This window comes from Lynx rufus, unplaced genomic scaffold, assembly GCF_022079265.1.
Source record: "Lynx rufus isolate CCGP_SWC_20201006 ecotype Redwood Valley unplaced genomic scaffold, mLynRuf1.p SCAF_4, whole genome shotgun sequence".
In the NCBI taxonomy this organism is placed as follows: Eukaryota; Metazoa; Chordata; class Mammalia; order Carnivora; family Felidae; genus Lynx; species Lynx rufus.
In genome coordinates this window covers 91,717,723-91,737,737 of record NW_025814856.1, presented here as the reverse complement: position 1 = coordinate 91,737,737, position 20,015 = coordinate 91,717,723, and the positions used below count along the sequence as shown (strand labels likewise).

Below are 20,015 nucleotides of genomic sequence, written 5' to 3'. Positions count from 1 at the left end.
CTTCTTGCTGGCTTGAGCCTGATCTCCATCCTGCGTGAAGCTTACAACTCTTTTGGCTGGTCCTGTGGGACCCCTTCTGAGTCCTCTGACCTGGCCTGCCTGCATCAGTTTTCCAGAAATGTTGTTCAAATTTATATCCAAACCAAGGAAGTATAATCTCTATTCCTGGCAACCGTTCTTTTGTTAAAAAGAAAGCACAAAGCAAGAAACAGCACAAGACTTCATTTGATAGGTGCAAAATAGTCACAGGTTTAGCATTTTAATCAATGTCATCTCAGGACCCAAATGAATCCAAAACTCTAAGAAAAAATAAAGGCAGATTTGAGGCAATATGGAGATAAAGTGCGATAACAGTGTAAGAAAAAAGGGAGTCTGAAACAGCTAGCTAGATGCAATCAGTATTTCATTCTTGACAAGCTGTATTGATTACAGGTGATTCCATGCAGTGTGCGGTGTACCAGCTTTAAATAAGAAATCTGGGTTCAGTTTTTAAAGTTCAGCAACTCATGTTTGAGACTAGTAAATGGTTCTAAGGTGCTGTGCAAATTAACAAGCATATGTGGTCAATCAACAAATATTTATCACACGTCTACTATCTACATGTTAGGCGCTCTCTAGGCATTGGGGATATGGTAGTCACTTTTATTTTTTTACCATCTTGCTCTTGACTCATTTTCCAGGGGTCTCTCCCATTTCCCACCATAGTTAGAGCTACAAGGTCTAACTTAAACATCTTAAATATTATTAATGTTTAAGAAACTGACCTGGTTTTACCTTCAATTATTTTTATTAGGTAACACATTTACATGGTTCAAAATTCAAAATATAAAGAGGGTTATACAGTTTAGTCTACTTCCCATTCCAGTTCCCCGGTCATCCAGCCCCCCTCCCTGTATAGGTGAACTCATCAATTTCTCAGGCTTCCTTACACTTATCTTATGCATTGAGAAGTCAATACAGCCCTTCCTATTCTTCCTACACATACTCTTTTTACAGAAATAGTATCATACTACCAACACTGAACAGTACCTTAAAGGCTACTTTCCACTGCCTCGGCAGCAAGATGAGACATCACTACGGCACACAACTGCAAGGTAGCCAAAGGATTAGCAATGGCAAAGTCCCTAAAGTGGGACTGCTTTGGCCTGTTGCAGGAAAAAAAAAAAACCAAAAAACCAACCACCCCACAGCTGGTATCGCAGAGGCTTTCCATAAAGAGGGAGAGCAGTTGAATTGAAGGTTGGAGATAAAGACTGGGGCAGATCTCACAAGGCCATACAAATCCTTGGATGATTTTCAGTTGAGGAATATAATTTACATTTTTAAAAGATCACTTAGACTGCAGTATGGAGAATGGATAGGTAAGTCAGAAGAGATGAAAGCAGTCAAAGGAAGGAGGCTAGAAAAAGGATATATTTTGGAGGTAGTGTTGAGAGGATCTGCTGAATGAAGAGATGATGGAGATTAAGAGAAAGTGAACTATCTCAAGCTGTTTCCTAGGCTTCTGGCTTTAACAGCTGAGTTTGGGGGCACTTAGATATATTTCATTACGTATTTGCATTACTACTTGTATGAATAAAGTTATAAGACATTCAAATGAAGATATTAAGTTGATAGGTGGAAGCTGGAATTCAACAAACAGGATTAGACCTATCAAGACAAACTTAAGTTGGTGGCATGCAAGTACTTTTTAAACAGATCACCCAGAGAGATCGTGGTACAGAATGCTTATAAGGGAACATTTATATTCGCATTTAAATAATAAATATATTTCTTTTCATCTAAAGCTCCCAATGAGTGAGAACCCTATTTAACGTAGAACAAAAGAACAACTCTGGATCTAGTGTTTAATACAGAATTCAAAGAAATGAATCCTTGGTCCTACTTCATTCTGGTATTGATGGAAAGTTCTTATTCAATGGATTATCTTAGACTGGTGTTTTCATCAACTGAATCTACATACAGGTATAACTCATTTTACTACGCTTCACAGAAAGGGAGTTATTTTATAAACTGAAGGTTTATAGCAATCTTGCATTAAGCAAGCCTATCCACACTATACTTCCAACAGCTCACTCAGGTCTGTGTCACATTTTGGTAATTCTCAAACTATTTCCAACTTTTTCATTATTACAGTTGACCTTTGAACAATACATATTTGAACTGAATGTGTCCACTTATATGTGGATTTTTTTTACAATACAGTACTGTAAATGTATTTTCTTAGCCACGTTTTTCCTCTACTGTAAGAATACAATATATGATACATTTAACATACAAAATGTGTTAATTGACTGTTATTATTAAGTCTTCTCGGCAAGAGTAGGTTATTAGTAGTTTTGGGGGAGTCAAAAGTTATACGTGGATTTCTGACTGCCCAGGGGGGCATCATCCCTAAGCTCCCATTGTATAAGCTCCCAAGAACTGTATACTGGCTGTGGCCATCTGTGATCAGTGATTAAGACTAGCTGAAAGCTCAGGTGATATTTTTTAATATAGGCACATTGAATATACATACAATGCATGTGTATACACATTGATTTTTTTGACATGCTATTCACGTTTTTAAACGAACTACCGTAAAGTATAAACAGAACTTTTACATGCACTGGGAAACCAAAACTCATTTGACTTGTTTTATTGCAACCTTTACTGCAGCAGTATGGGATTGAGCCTGCAGTTATTTCTTTTTTAAATATATATATTTTTAAGTTTATTTTGAGAGACAAAGGGGCAGGGGGTGGCAGCAGAGAGGGAGGGAATCCCAATTTGCACTGATAGTGCTGAACTTGATGCAGGGCTTGATCCCACCAACTGCAACATCATGACCTGAGCCAAGATCAAGCAAGAGTCGACGCTTAACTGAATGAGCCACCCAGGAACCCCTCCTCTGTAACGTTTTGGTGATGTTCTTCCAAACATACTGTCACATCTTTTAGAACTTTTTTGCACTTATTTTTTTCGTAGTATTTTTCACTAGGTCTACTTACTCTTCCACAGCATTTTTAATGGGTACTTAGTATCTATGTTTATCTAACCATGATCCTATAAATGAACATTTTTCTTTGAGGTCATACTATTATAAAGACCTCATACTGACCACCAACATACCGATCATTGCATATAACTAATGCCTTAGGACACGCTTATAAGTGGATTTGCTTAGTAATATTTAATAAAGATGTGTTTGAAAATAATCTGAAAGAATAAACCTCCTTGCTAATTAGAAAGTCTTAGTGGAAGAGAATAATTAACAAATACTTGTATCCTCAACATGTGTACACAGCAGGCTGGCAGAATAGAAATCTGCAGAATATTGATTTTATTCAAGATAGGAATAGGGACTTGAGGTTGAATGCTTCGGATTGTTGTTCCAGGCCTATGGGGATTTGCTTTTCTGTACACTTTGTGGAAAAGTCTGAGAAGCAAAGCTACAAATGAACATAAAGCATACTAGACTAAGGTAACAAATGATCACTAACAGCTGAGTTTTAGTGGCAAAATATAGCTGTAGGCCATATCAATAGTTGTTTGTAGAGTTTATTTTAATAGGCTTTAGTCACTTACGCTTTGATTTTAACTACGGACAATTGAAAACAATGTCTAAGAGATTTCTTGGCAACATGGTTCATTTCAAGGTGTAGCATTTCATACCTGGTCTGGCAACAATGTTGCTTATTAAAAAGAAAGAATATTTTTTACCCAGTGCATGATTTAAGAGCTTATAATATGTATTTGGCTACATTTAAAAATTTTATTCATTCAAAACTGAGCACTTCATGCAAGGTACCATTAGAAGCTCTTTAAATGATGGTAAATAAAGACCAGTGTTCACAACCCACTGCTGGAAGAATGGCCTGACAACAGTGTACATAGCCAAAATGACAGCTAAAAAAAAAGGAACGTGTAAATAAATAAAATTAAAAACTGTTCATAAAGGGCTCTCCAGTGTGCCTTTTCCTGACAGCTTCTGGGATTCAGTCATGGAATGGAGTATCTTCCCACAAACTTGAAGCAGCAGACATGTTAAACAGGTTCCTTCTTTTATTTATCATTTATCTTTATGGAATCAAAACAAAACCAAAACCTATTTGTGATTTCTATTACAAGGATTTTCTTCACAAAATGAAAAAAAGAGGGGGCGATGATACGAAAGCACAAACATTTAATGTATCTGTACATTTAGCATACTTGGCACAGTTTATCATTTTCTCAGGTCACTTCATATCCTTTGAGGACAGAAAAAGCTTTGGAACTGAAATTACAAAGCATTTAAAGGTACAGCAATTCAAAAACAATTCTTTTATATGGGGGAGAAAAGTGCTGACGATTCGGGCAGTAAGAGAAAATTGACTATTAAAAAGAAAACTCCATTCCAAGAAGACAGATTACCATCTCCTGTTAAATAAGCAGCCTCTAAGACATTAGAACTCTTCCTAAACTTCATTGCTATTCGAAACTTTTGACGTCCCCGCAACAAATGAAAGTGTGTGTTCAGTGTGATCTAGGACCTCAATACTTCAAAAAACTTCCCTGCCCCACTAAATTTTTAACATCTATGTGCCAGGTTGTAAATCCCTAGGGATGCTCGTGTTTCACATTAGTGCATTTGTCTTCACAGGTGTTAACTTAAGCCAATGTACTTAATGGAGCATGACAAAAGCAACTGCTTATAATAATGAGAGGTTACTGTCAGGACATACAAATTTATTACAACGTTAATAAAAACTATAGGGTCTGTAGATGTTGGAGAGATAAGTGAAGTGAATAAAAAGAAAGGCATTATGTGGGGGAAGGGAAGGACTAGTTTTGTTGTTTTTATTTCAACAGTAACTAGCCATTTCTAACCTTACAAACAGGCTTCTCTCTCTCACTGCCTCAGGGTGAAAGGAGATAAACTTGCCCCATCTTTAAAGAAAAAGAAAAAGCCAGTAAAGAGAAGTGAACTTAAAAAAGACACAAGGGGATATGTCTTCTTTTGATATAATTCTATCAGTAATCCTTTTCCAGCCACACTCTGCTTCCAAAGATCGAATCCTAATTCCAAAATGTTCTTGTGATTGCTTCCTCTCAAAACACTTTTAAAATCTCAACATTCTGAAATATAGAGTATATATTTATTCATCTAACTGCTCAAAGTATGAACTTAAAGTTCTAAGCAAGAATGCAATGCCCAGTACTTACTGATTAACTGTAGATGAAGACAGGGCAATAATAGCATTTTGGCTCCACCATCTAGCTCAACTGCAATCAATTAAAGAGATTCACGCAGAAAATGCAGATTCTAGATCAGTCCCCAAAAGCATATTTTGGTGTGAGCCTATCAACTAAAGTAGTAAAAAAAAAAAAAAAAAAAAAAAAAAAAATTAGCTTTTTGGTGGCACATAAGTATATGGAAGTAAAAATAATGAGATAAAATTATCACAAAACATGAAATGTATTTTTCTTCATAACTGTAATTTTTCCCCCTGACAAATTCAAGCTGTTTTTTTGCCCCTGGTGAATGAAACAACTCTCACATCAAATTATACACCCTGGCAATTTTTTCCTAAGGCTGAGGGATTTAATTTTAATTTTTTCTTAAAACTTAACTAAATTTCTGTATCTGAGCCTAATAAATCATCTCTTATCACTACCCCTTCTTAGTAAAACGCTACGTTTTCGGCATATTATCACCAGTCTTTAAATGTTACAGTGGTGGTAATTACTCAAATTACTAACCAGAAAACAGTGATACTAAAAAGCTGGGAACAAATTTAAAGCCAGCTCACAGAAAGAATCCTAATGGGAAAATATGAAAACCTTTGAAAAAGAAAAAAAGATTTTCCGTTTGTAAAACTTTCAATACAATGGAAGAATATTTTCTTACTTAGACTGTAGCTTAAACGCTATAAATGGTTAATCGTCTTTCACGAATTAAAAAGTATAATTAGTACAAGATCAAAAATTTCGAAACGGTATATTCTATGCTGACAACATTGCATATTCGAAAGTCACCCTACAAAATACGCATTTTATCGGATGTCCCAACAAGCTGCCTCGCCTGTCAGGAGGAACACAGACGATCAATCAAGTTATGAGAAAAGCAACCACACACTGCATTTGAATTTCCAAATTCAATCATGCAAAGTAGAGATAAGTCCTGACTTATATTTCATGTAATTATAACCCTCCCCTTAACTTCACCGAATATTTTTATTATAAAAATACATGCTGTATCATTCAACTGCATAGAACGGCACTTGGCCACCTCTACTGTCATATCTATGCCGGAGAATGGGTCAAAACAAAGTATATTTTTAAAGACAATAAGATTAAAAAATTTAAAAACTCATTCAGAACTCAACATATGACGATTACTACTTTGCAGACGCATTTTACTGTTCTCGGCTCGACTAGGGCACTCTCACTCGCAGTTAGTCCCTGCCCCTCCTTCTTAAAAGAGCCTGACATCTTACGGCCAAGCAACCCCGATTCCCTCGGCACGGGCCTTGAATAGCACAGCTAGAATGAATCCCGAAAGATGGAAGAGTCTAAGACGCAAACAAGGTAAAAGAAAAAAAAGGGGGAGGGGGGACAAGACCCGCCCAACTCTCTCAAGCCCACCTCTCCTTCAATGGACTACATAAACCTGAAAAGGAAATAAACAAAAAAGGAACACCAAGAGAAAGCAACTAAGGCTCCCTTACTCTCTGCATTCTCGGGCCCAATTCTCTACCGAAGCTCTCGGCCCACCCCACCCCCAGGGGTCCCGGCGCCATTTAGCTCCTCCGAAGCCGCCGCCATTTTCCGCCCCCGCCGGATCGCTGCTGCGCCTCGGCGGCCGCTCGCTACCCCACTCAGTAGCCCGAGCCACTGCCGCGGGCCGGGCCCCGAGAGGGAGGCCCTGGCCTGAACGTGCGGGAACGGCAGCTTCAGCGTCACGAAGGCCCAGCTCCGACCCCGCCCGCGGTGCCCGGGCGCCCAGAGCCTGCGCCGGCCGGCGGGAACAGGATGGCAGCAAGGGGGCCGGACAGGCTCCACTGGGCGGAGCGGCCCTGGCGGCGGTTGGGACCTGAAGGTTCCATCGCACTTACTTCCTGTTTTGGGTCCGGGCACTTTGGAAGAACCAGGATGGAGGCTCCAAAAAATACCAGGATGGAGGAAGCAGCCACGGGCAAGAGTGGCTGCAGCTGGAGTGAGCGAGCGCGACGAGCCACCGGAAACGGAGCTACGGCCGCGCCCCGCCCCCAGCCCCCGCACGCTCCCCCTCCCGCGCTCCGCTCCCTCGGGACTGCTGTGTCTGTTGGCTGCTCGCGTCACTTCCGACCAAGTCGGAGCGCGAAAAAAGGTCTCGGGTAATTGGAGCTTCGGTACCGTTCTGGGTAACGTTCGTTTGCGGTCCGCAGCTTCTCTTTTCCTACTGGGAAACCTCGGTACTGACAATTCCGCTGCTGATGCTGTAAAGAAGGCCCATCTTTCTTTGGCGTAACTGGGGTCTTTCTGGCTCTGGTGGCAGTGGCGCCCCGCTGGCCGAGTTTCATAAATTCGCAGAGCTCGGAGCGGAGACAGCCGGGTGTGGAACGGAGTGAATGCCGTGTCTAGATGCAAAAGAAAGTTGGAAATTCTGTGTGGCTCTTCACACTTAGTTTGCGTTGCCCTAGGCGCTCGGTGTGAGGTGTTCCCTCTTTGGGCGTGTGATGTTCTGGTCAAATGTATCCTTTGTGAGCGAAGGAAGGTGCTACTATAATGCACAGTCCGTCTTGAAGCATAGGTTTTCTAAGCCAGCTGCTCTTGAGTAAGTGGGAAGCTTTTAGGAAGGACCTATACTCGGACCGAGCCCCTAGACCAGCCTTTTAGAAGCTCTATGAGACCCTGGCAGAGATTTTGTTTGTAGAGTTTTAAGGCGTTGAAAATCTTTTGGTGTAGTGGTGTGAAACTGTTTCAACTCTGTATGATTCCGAACTCATTTTACTTGTTTATAAAACTAAATACGTTGTAGTCTTTTTTCTGTATTGGCATGAAGGGAGATTAAAAGTTAGACTTGACTGATGTTCTTGATTCCAACAGCTTTGTGTAGACTCACACTACATTGACACAAGGGGAATGTAGCCAGCATCAGTCGTAAAGGTCAAATAAAGGCTCTGCAGAACGTGAATATGTACTACTAAGTTGGTCCTAAGGAATTAATGAGATTAGTAATACTTAGTAACTTCTCCCCCTCCATTATCTTAGCATGTTTTGATTTTGCCACAAGGTTGTGGTTTCCTTTGACTACAAAGTATAGTTGAAAGACTTTGTGGAAAGAATAATTCATCAAAGAAACATGGAGGAGGAGGACAAAAAACCACACTGACACGGGTTTAGAAACTTATTATTTAGATTTTAAGCCAAATGTACTTAGTTTTCACCAGTGGTACCCATTACCATGCTATTCTTTATAGTAAAATAATTTCTCAGCCATAAATGCTGGGTTTCACAAAGGGACGACAACGAGATACTTTTATACACCTATTAGAATGACTAAAAAAAAATCCGCAGACAACACCAAATTCTTGTGAGGATGTGCAACAAAGGGAACTCTCATTAATTGCTAGTGGGAATGCAAAAGGTTACACTTTGAGAGACAGTTTGGCAGTTTCTTACAGTCCTAAACATTCTTACTATATGATCCAACAAATTGCTCCTTGATATTTACTCGAGTTAAAAACTTATGTCTGTGTAAAAACCTGCATGCAGATATTTATAGCAATTTTATTCATAATTGCCAAAACTTGGAAGAAACCGGGATGTACTTTAGTATGTGAAGGGATAAATTGTGCTACATCTGTACAGCAGAATATTATCCAATGCTAAAAAGCAATGAACTATCAAGCTATGAAAAGACACGAAGGAAGCCTAAATGCATATAACCAAGTGAAAGAAGTCATTCTAAAAAAGTTACATACAGTATGATTCAAACTAGATGATACTCTGGAAAGGGCAAAATTGGAGACAGTACAAAAGATCAGCAGTTGCCAAGGTTTGGGGCTGGAGAGAGGAATAGATGGAGCAGAGGGTATTTAAGGCAGTGAAACAATTCTCTTTGATATAATGGTAGATATAAGTCCTTCTACATTTATCATACCCCACAAAATGTAAAACACCCTATTGTGAACCCTAATGTGAACTATGGACTTTGGGTTCATCATTTGTTTTTTTTTTTTTAATTTTTTTTTTTCAACGTTTATTTATTTTTGGGACAGAGAGAGACAGAGCATGAACGGGGGAGGGGCAGAGAGAGGGAGACACAGAATCAGAAACAGGCTCCAGGCTCCGAGCCATCAGCCCAGAGCCTGACGCGGGGCTCGAACTCACGGACCGCGAGATCGTGACCTGGCTCAAGTCGGACGCTTAACCGACTGCGCCACCCAGGCGCCCCTGGGTTCATCATTTGTAACAAATGTACCGTGCTGGTGGATGATGTTAATACGGGAGGAGACTATGCATGTGTAGGGCAGGCGGTATACGGGAAGTCTGTACCTTTGTCTCAGTTTTGCTGTGAATCTTAGACTACTCTAAAAAAAAAAAAATCTATTTAAAAGAAAGAATGAAAAGGCCAGATAAGCTTTTGGATTTGGACAACATGAGCCAGCATTTTTTGAGTGCTTACGTGTCAAATGTTTTACATGTCTTAAACTCATTTAATGTTCACAAGTGCCAAAGGCATTAGTACAGTTATTACAAATGAATCCTCTTTTAGACAACCAAAAAAAAAAAAAAAAAAGGAAAAAAATGTCAAGGGACACACAGCACATAAGTAAATGGTAGAGTCAGAATTGAAGCCTCAGCTCAGACCGTACGGTTTTGCAGTTTGCAAAGTACACTTTGGCAACAGCCTTTTTATAATGAAAACAAATAATTACAACCAGTTTCCAGAGTCTTAACTGGAAGATGGACATGTTTGGCCAATTTTCAAAAATAAATGCCAGAAGCAGCATTTTATTACATCTAACTTTATTACCAATATGTGATACTTTGCATTCCATTATGGTTATGACGTAAATCACTCAATTTCTAAATAAGTACATAGGCAAAACCATGAGGTAGAATAGTGTTGAGGAATAGATGTTGGAGGTTGACCTGAGTGTGCCTCTTGGCTTTATTGCTTAGTAGTGGATATGGTACCTCACCACGCAGCTGCATTAGCCTTCAAAAAATGGGAATAATAAAATCTACCGCCCCAAATAATGGAGGCATGCTTTGCACAGAGCCTGACATGTGTAGTAAGCACTTAAAAATGGAAACTAATAAACCCCTGAATTAGAAAAGCAATTACTCTCAGAGCAGTTCTAATGAAATAATAATTACATATGTAAAATCATTGACATTAACATTTATGAGGAAGTGGTTCCTAATTAGCCACATTTTTCATAAAGCATAACCATATAGGATTCTTTTTCAGCAAGGCATAACAGAGTGGTGTCTAAATTACAGTTTGGCTGTCCATTGCCCTCTGCAAAATTTTGCAGCCTGCGCTCTGCTGCACTCTGCTGTTAATTCCCTGAAAAAGTCAAGCCCATCCTCATAATTCTCCCTTTCTTGGTGAGTTTCTTTCATAACTACGTTTAACAAGGTCCATTGGTATTTACTTGGGGAGGACAAATGTATTTTAATATCAGTTTAATACATTTTTTTTTTTTTTTGAGAGAGAGAGTGCGAGCAGGGGAGGGACAAAGAGGGGGAGAGGGAGAATCCCAAGCAGGCTCTATACGGTTAGCACTTAGTGCTCAGAGCTGATGCAAGGCTCAAACTCACGAAACCACAGGATCATGACCTGAGCTGAAATCAAGAGTCAGACGCTTAACTGACTGAGCCACTGAGGTGCCCCAGTTTAATACATAATTTTTTTTAAATGTTAATATTTTTTTTGAGAGAGAGAGAGACAGAGTGCAAGTCGGGGAGGGGCTGAGAGAGACACACACACAGAATCCAGAGCAGGCTCCAGCCTCTGAGCTGTCAGCACAGAGCCTGACAATGGGGCTTGAACTCACAGAACCCAAGATCATGACCTGAGCTGAAGTCAGATGCTTAACCAACTGAGCCACTCAGGTGCCCCTTAATACATAATTTTAAAAGCAAATTCAACATCCATTTGTGTTAAAAACAAAATGGGTATAGAAGGAATGTACCTCAATATAGTAAAGGCCATATATGACAAGCCCACCCCTAACCATACCCAGTAGTGAAAAGCTGAAAGTTTTTCCTGTGAGATCAGGAACAAGACCAGAATACCCAATCTTAGCACTTTTATTCAACATAGTATTGGAAGCCCTAGGTGCAATAATTAGGCAAGAAAAGGTAATAAAAGGCATCCAAATTGGAAAAGAAGAAGTAAAACTCATAATCTGTCATAAGCAAATGACATGACATTTTATATGTAAAATCCTGGACTCCATCAAAAAACTGTTAGAATTTATAATTCAATAAAGTTGCAAAATACAAAATCAATACACAAAAGTTGGTTGCCTTTCTATACACTAATAACACTGTCCGAAAGAGAAACCAAGAAAACAATCCCATTTACAACTGCATCAAAAAGAATAAAATACTAAATTTAAACAAGGAGGTGAAAGATTTGTGTGTTGAAAACTACAAAACATTAATGAAAGAACGTGAAGACAAGTAAATGGAAAGATATTCTGTGCTCGTGGGTTGAAAAGATTAATATTGTTAAAGTGTGGGGGTGCCTGGGTGGTTAAGTGTCCAACTCTTGATTTTTAGCTCAGGTCGTGATCTCATGGTTCATGGATTTGAGCCCCATATGAGGCTCCCTGCTGTCAGTGCAGAGCTTTCTTCAGATCCTCTGTCTCCCTCTCTCTCTGCCCCTTCCCCACTCGTGCTCTCTCTCTCTCCCTCTCTCAAAAATAAATAAACATTTAAAAATATATATAGTTAAAGTATCTGAACTACTCAAAACAATATACAGATTTAATAAAACCCCTTAAAAATTCAAATGGCATTTCCCACTGAAAGAGAACAAAGAATACTAAAATTTGTACGGAACCACAAAAGACCCCAAATAACCAAAGCATTCTTGAGAAAGAGGAACAAACCTGGAGACATCATCCTCTCTGATTTCAAACTGTATTACGAAGCTATATTAATTAAAAGAGTGTGGTATTTGCGTTAAAAACTGACCCATAGATCCAAGGAACAAAATAGCCCAGAAATGGACTCATGCATGTGTGGTTAATTAATTTATGACTGAGGAGCCAAGAATATATAATGATGAAAGGACAGGCTCATCAGTAGATGGTATTGGGAAAACTGGGCAGCCACCTGTGAAAGAATGAAATGGGGACCACTATCTAACATCATATATAAAAATTAACCAAAAAATGGATGAAAGACTTAAACCACACCTGAAAACATAAAACTCCTAAAAGGAGACACGCAATAACCTCCCCGACATAGGCCTTGGCAGTGGTTTTCTGAATATGACACCAAAATCAAAAGCAACAAAAGCAAAAACAAATAGGACTACCTCAAACTCAAAAGCTTCTGCACAGCAAAGGAAACCATCAACAAAATGAAAAGGCAACCTATTGAGTGGGACACAATATTTGCAAATCATATATCTGATAAGGGGCTGATGTCCAAAATATGTAAAGAACTCATACAATTCACTATCAAAAAAATAATCTGATTAAAAAATGGGCAGAAGATCTGAATAGACATTTTTCCAAGGAAGATACAGATGACCAACGGGTACATGAAAAGATGCTCAACACCACTAATCAGGGAAATGCAAACCAAAACCACAAAGAGCTATCACTTCACACCTGTTAGAATGACTATTATCAAAAAAGTGAGAAGTATTGATGAGGTCATTGAGGGAAGAGAACCCTTGTACGCTGTTGGTGGGGATGTAAATTGGTGTAACCATTATGGAAAACAGTATGGATGTTCCTCAAAAAATTAAAAATAGATGGGAAAAGATATTTGCAAATGACATATCGGACAAAGGGCTAGTATCTAAAATCTATAAAGAGCTCACCAAACTCCACACCTGAAAAACAAATAACCCAGTGAAGAAATGGGCAGAAAACATGAATAGACACTTCTCTAAAGAAGACATCCAGATGGCCAACAGGCACATGAAAAGATGTTCAGCGTCGCTCCTTATCAGGGAAATACAAATCAAAACCACACTCAGGTATCACCTCACGCCAGTCAGAGTGGCCAAAATGAACAAATCAGGAGACTATAGATGCTGGAGAGGATGTGGAGATACGGGAACCCTCTTGCACTGTTGGTGGGAATGCAAATTGGTGCAGCCGCTCTGGAAAGCAGTGTGGAGGTTCCTCAGAAAATTAAAAATAGACCTACCGTATGACCCAGCAATAGCACTGCTAGGAATTTATCCAAGGGATATAGGAGTACTGATGCATAGGGGCACTTGTACCCCAATGTTCATAGCAGCACTCTCAACAATAGCCAAATTATGGAAAGAGCCTAAATGTCCATCAACTGATGAATGGATAAAGAAATTGTGGTATATATACACAATGGAATACTATGTGGCAATGAGAAAAAATGAAATATGGCCTTTTGTAGCAACGTGGATGGAACTGGAGAGTGTAATGCTAAGTGAAATGAGCCATACAGAGAAAGACAGATACCATATGGTTTCACTCTTATGTGGATCCTGAGAAACTTAACAGGAACCCATGGGGGAGGGGAAGGAAAAAAAAAAAAAGAGGTTAGAGTGGGAGAGAGCCAAAGCATAAGAGACTGTTAAAAACTGAGAACAAACTGAGGGTTGATGGGGGGTGGGAGGGAGGGGAGGGTGGGTGATGGGTATTGAGGAGGGCACCTTTTGGGATGAGCACTGGGTGTTGTATGGAAACCAATTTGTCAATAAATTTCATATATATAAAAAAAAAATTAAAAATAGAATAGCCATATGGTCCGGGGGGCACCTGGATGCTTCAGTTGGTTGAGCATCTGACTTTGACTCAGGTCATGAGCTCATGGTTTGTGAATTCAAGCTCCATGTTGGGCTCACTGCCGTCAGCGCAGAGCCCATTTTGGATTCTCTGTCCCCCTTTTGCTCTGCCCCTCCCCTGCTCATGCATGCACATGTACTCTCTCTCTCAAAAATAAATAAACATTAAAAAAAAAAAAAAAAGAATAGCCATATAGTCCAGAAATCCTACTTCTGGATTTATTGAAAAAAAATGAAAACACTACCTCAAAAAGATATATGCACCACATATTTATTGCAGCATTATTTATAAGAGCCAAGATATGGAAACAATCTAAGTGTCCATCAATGGATGAATGGATAAAGAAGATGTGGTATATATAAAATGAAATATTAGCCATAAAAAATGAAATCTTGCCATTTGTGACAAAACGGATGGACCTATTATTATGCTAAGTGAAGGTATTGTGCTAAGTGAAATAAGTCAGAGAAAGACAAATACCATATGAGTGTATGTGGAAAATTAACTGCCCCGCTCCCCAAAAAGCAAATCCCAAGCTCATTGATATAGACAGCAAATTGATAGCTGCCAGAGGTGATGGGTTTAAGTTGGAAGAAATGGGTGCACTTAAATTTTTTTTAGTAACAAATAAAGAAAAAATAATAAAATTAAATTTATTATAGTAACACCATTATGTCTTTAACTCGTATAATCATTGTAAGGATTATCCATAATGTTATTTGAAGTCTAGGGTAGCTTTCTGTAGTTGCACATCTAGGTCATTTCCACCTTAGTACTTAGTCACTGTATACTTAGGGGATGCAAGAGATTTTTAATGTCCTAGGATTTGCCTAATTAGGAATTAAATATTTTGTAGAAAAATCATGAGAAATAATTCTATCCCAAATAGAACTTACTATATTATAAAAGTATTTGTAGTACAGTTATGGTATTTGCTACATTTGCTAGTTATGATTAACTCTGTTGGACTCTACATTTTTATAACACTTTCTTGAACCTTATCAGTGACAGAATATTGATGAAATTATTCTTTTTATGAAAGAATGATATATTAATGAAAAAGTGTTTCAAAATACTGAGAGGCAGTTTCTGTTGTTTGATGATTAATTGTCTTGTGTTTTGGATGGTGTGAAAGAAATGTTTTTACAAGGGCTTTTGTCAAAGTACACGAAAACTACAATTATTGAGAGGTTCATTTTCTTTCTACACCATTTCTGAGTCCTGTTAGTACAGTTTATAGGTTACATTGGAAGGCCTTCGGAAAGTTCTGGATATCTGATGGGGAATCCTACGGTAATAGGGGAATCAACAAACTGTCCCTGGTTAGGCCTATACATCAAGTTCTTCCAGGTCCTTCTTTGTCTCACTTCTCTCCTCTAGGCTTTTCCCTGAGACTCATGGCACTCCATCTTATAACCCTTTTCCTGCCTCTTCCATTTTGTGACAGTGTCTTATCTCCACATTCTTTTAATCTTTCAACATAGTCACCACCTCTTCATACCTTCTTCACTTTTTCTTTTGTAACAGATCTTTACTGAGACTTATTAATGGAACGTTAGCAAAATTTGGCTTCTCTTTCAGTTAGGCAAATGGAGAACTAAGGCTTTGGATAATGCCAGCAAGCGAGGATAAAAGTTTTCATTCTGTCCTTGAAATTTTTTGTGTGTGCAAAATAAAACAGTTTACTGAGGTTGGGAGAATGTCTGAACCCAGATTCAAGGACCCATTCTTTTACAGTATGTCATAGGGGAGAGAAGGACAATAAGCCAATAAATAATTGCCAATTTTTATAAGTTCTGAGGACAGAAACGGAAGGCTCTGAAAGCGAACTTTCCATAGAGTGTTCAGAGTAGGGCATTCTGAGAAGACATTTGAACAGAGACTGGAAAGAAGAGAAGAAATCACCATAGTAGGGGATAAAAGGTAGGAGAGCATTTATTCAGTTAACATGGGAAAGAGTGCATTTGCAGAAAGCAACTGGCTTACATGATGTTTGTAAAAGGGAAAGAGCACAGTGTTGGTAAGGGGGTAAGCTCAGTCTCTCTCACAGTCGTTAATTCAGTTTAAGTCCACTTCTCTAAGATTGGAAATCAGCATGTGCCCAGAGGTGGCTGGACAATTTGCTACCTCTGCCTTATCATATAGCTTCAGTTTGCCAGCATATGGTATGACACATTAAGTTAATAGACGCTTAAATGTCTGTTGAGATCAAAGATAATTAAGTATCTTAAGCCAGGAGATCAGGAAGCTAGTCATTTCTTTTCTTTGGTGATAGTTACTGACTACAGGAGAGCTCATTTGTTTTTCAGATACTGTCAGTACTTACATAACTCTGGAATAAAACAAATGCTACCTTTTATTATTCCTGTAGTGCAAAGAGGTTATTTTAACAGAAGGTTGGGTGTTACTTTATTGCCCAAATCTCCTTATCCCCCTAGTTGCAGTATTTTAAGGATAAAAGCATTACATTTTAACCAGCAGATGTCCCTGTTGTTTAGCAAGATTTTTGTTTTCTTTCCAGAGTAGTAGCTTCAACAGTAGATGGGAATTTTTTGGCTTGAATTTGTTAGTGGTACACTATGGTAGACCAATGACAAGCCTCAAGAATAAGAAAACCAGGGGGATATGCTTTGAAGTCTAAATGTGAAAGGTGTTCTAGCATTTAAAGACTTGTCACTGATGTATCCTCTTCTCTTTTATTCAATGTACAGCATACAGCTAATTCTCTTGCACAGAATATGCAGTGAGTGACAGAAAGAAACGAGGAACTTGTGTAACCTTTATAGCTTTGCACATCTGTGATACACCTATTCATTAGTTTCATTCATCAGACATTACTGAGCACATACTTTGTGCTGAGCACTATTTTAGGGAGAAGGAATATGGTAGAGAGCAAGAGAGGTAAGGTCCCTGCCCTCAAAGAACATATAATCTAATGCAGGAGCTTACATTGTACTAGTTTTTTTCAATGTGTCTTTGTAAAAAAACAAACAACAAACCCTTGGTTAAACTACCAATTTACTGACTTTTTGCAACTGCCCATAAGACTTGCTCATTGTTAGCAACTTAATGAGACAAAATATGAATCAAATCACTTGGTGTCATCAGATTACCCTAAATTGCAAATACTAGGAAAGATCAATGTTCATTGGTCTTGCTTAGTCAAAGCACTTTGGTTTTCTTTTAATGACAATGCATTTCTTTAATATTTTTATTAGATTTTTAATTTTCATTCCAATACAGTTAACATACAGTGTTATATTAGTTTCAGGTATAAAATATAGTGATTCAGCAATTCTATACATTACTCACAGCTCATCATAAGAGTATTCACCTATTTCACCCTTCACCTATTTAAGCGTCCCTCCCCCCACCCCCCACCTCCCCTCTGATAACCATCTGTTCTCTGTATTTAAGAGTCTGTATCGTGGTTTGACTATTTTTTCTTTTTTCTTTGCTCATTTGTTTTGTTTCTTAAATTCCGCATATGTTTGAAATCATGTGGTATTTGTCTTTCTCTGACTGACTTGTTTCACTTAGCATAATACTCTTTAGTTCCATCCACATCATTGCAAATGACAAGATTTCATTCTTTCTTATGGCTGAATAATATTCCATTGTATATAGGTATATATACTACACCTTGGACACTTGGACTGCTTCCATAGTTTGGCTATTGTAAATAATGCTGTAATAAACTCAGGGGTGCATGTGTCCCTTTGAATTAGTGTGTTTGTATTTGTTGGGTAAATACACAGTAGTGCAAATATGGGTTCATAAGGTAGTTCTGTTTTTAATTTTTTAAGGAACCTTCACTGGGGAAACAGTGGCTGCACCAGTTTGCATTCCCACCAACAGTGTACAAGGGTTCCTTTTCCTCCACATCCTCAGCAACACTTGTTGTTTCTTGTGTTGTTGATTTCAGGCATTCTGACAGCTGTGAGGTGATATCTCCTTGTAGTTTTGATTTGCACTTCCCTGATGGTAAGTGATGATGAACATCTTTCCATGTGTCTGTTGGCCACCTGCATGTCTTCTTTGGAGGAATGTCTGTTCATATCTTCTGCCCATTTTTTAATCGGATTATTTGTTTTTTGGCACTGAGGTGTATCAGTTCTTTCATACATTTTGGATACTAACCCTTTATCGGATATGTCAATTGCACATATCTTCTCCCATTCAGTAGGTTGCCTTTTAGTTTTGTTGATTGTTTCCTTCACTGTGCAGAAATTTTTATTTCGATGTAGTCCCAATAGCTTATTTTTGCTTTTATTTCCCTTGCCTGAGGAGACATCTAGAAAAATGTTGCTATGGCCGATGTCTAAGACATTACTGCCTATGCTTTCTTCTAGGATGTTTGTGGTTTCAGGTCTCACAGTTAGGTCTTTAGTCCCCTCTGAGTTTATTTTTATGTATGGTGAAAGAAAGTGGTCCGGTTTCATTCTTTTGCATGTGACTGTAGTTTTCCCATCACCGTTTTTTGAAGACACTGTCTTTTTCCCATTGGCTATTCGTTTCTCCTTTGTCGAAGTTTAATTGGCCATATAATTGTGGGCTTACTTCTGGGTTTTCTGTTCCATTCTATTGATCTGTGTGGCTGTTTTTATGCCCGTACCAGACTGTTTTGATTACTACAGCTTTGTAATATAACTTGAAATCTAGAATTGCTCTACCTCCGGTTTTGTTTTTCCTTTAGGGGATCCTTTGGCTATTTGAGGTCTTTGTGGTTGCACACAAACTTTAGGATTGTTTGTTCTACTTCTGTGAGAAATGCTGTTGATATTTTGATAGGCATTACATTAAATCTGTAGATTGCTTTGGGTAGTATAGACATTTTAACAATATTTGTTCCAGTCAAAAGCACTTTGAACAGTAAGTGCTCAAAAATGTCAGATATTATTATTTGTCTCACCCATCATAGCAACAAAAACTGAAAAGCAGAAGAGAATTGTGATATTTGTTGAGTAAGATTTGTTAGGTAATGATTCTATCTCCATGAAGACAATTGGGATATAAAAAATTTCTTAACATTTATATTGAGAAAAAAGATTTATGTGGAAATAAAAATAGCTAACAGTAGTCTATTTTTAGGTATCTTTTTAATTTGTTGTAAACTGCCTTTCAAAATATCAGCCTATTGCTGATAAGTATGGAAAGAAATATTTTAAGTTCCATTGTTCTGAATTTTATGTTTCTCTGAAACTCCTTCTTGGAAACTGTTCTGTTTTCATGTTTCTGGGTAGTGTTTTATGCATTGGAGAAAGTGACATAGCCACTTATTTGAGGAATCTCCTTCTACTGAGGTTCACTGCATACCTTTAATATGTATACAACAGAAGCATGTAAACATATGCAAACTAAAGGTCTTTCTTGGCCTGAATTTTATGTTAGATTTAAAATCCAAACTCAACAGAAACCACTGTTTATCAAGGAAACAATTCCTCCAAAAATAGTAACCTGAAATAACAACCTAGTCTTCTAATACCTACCTATTTTAAGAACATCTACATTACATTAAATTTAACCATATCAAATTAAATTCCAGAGCATAATACCTTTGTTATAATGACTGCATCTTAAGTGGGCAGACCTGGTAAAAATATGTAATATATAATTTTTAATTTAATGAGATTGAGAATAACAGGATTAGGAAAGCAGAGCTTCTGTGGCCCATCTGTTCAGACTTGAGAATAATATTATTACATATAATCCTGTTTTAGAATTGTAGCCATTGCAGCAGTATTATATTGATACTAGCAAACTTAGAGTAAGGAAGATATGTGACTCCCACAGTCACAATATCCCTAATGTCTTTACCCTCTGTTTATATTTCTTACCAGAAGTTTACATTTAGGCTGAACTTTGGTCTGTGTTAGTTCAACCTGGTATAATAAGACATAAGGCTGTTACAGCCGTTCTTTGAAGGTGAAACTCCTTTCTCTATTTCCATTATAATTGGATAAGCTCTATTTCTGTTGAACAGGAGCCCATTTTCACATGATGTTGCAGTCTTTTCTTTCTTTTCCTTTGCCAAAGAGCCATCTG

At 38.2% G+C, this 20,015-nt stretch overlaps 1 protein-coding gene across 3 annotated transcripts in view; it reads right to left on the bottom strand.

Moving 5' to 3' along the window:
* DMTF1 (cyclin D binding myb like transcription factor 1) overlaps positions 1 to 7,182 on the bottom strand; it is a 44,949-nt gene extending 37,767 nt beyond the window's left edge. For 2 of the 3 annotated variants that reach the window (XM_047097350.1, XM_047097352.1), the window contains exon 1: positions 7,077 to 7,182. The gene's annotated coding sequence lies outside the window, so the exon portion shown is untranslated. Of the gene's footprint in view, positions 1 to 5,184; positions 5,328 to 7,076 lie in introns of all 3 variants that reach the window. The other variant, XM_047097351.1, reaches the window with a different exon arrangement.
* Between the last annotated feature and the right edge of the window lie 12,833 nt (positions 7,183 to 20,015).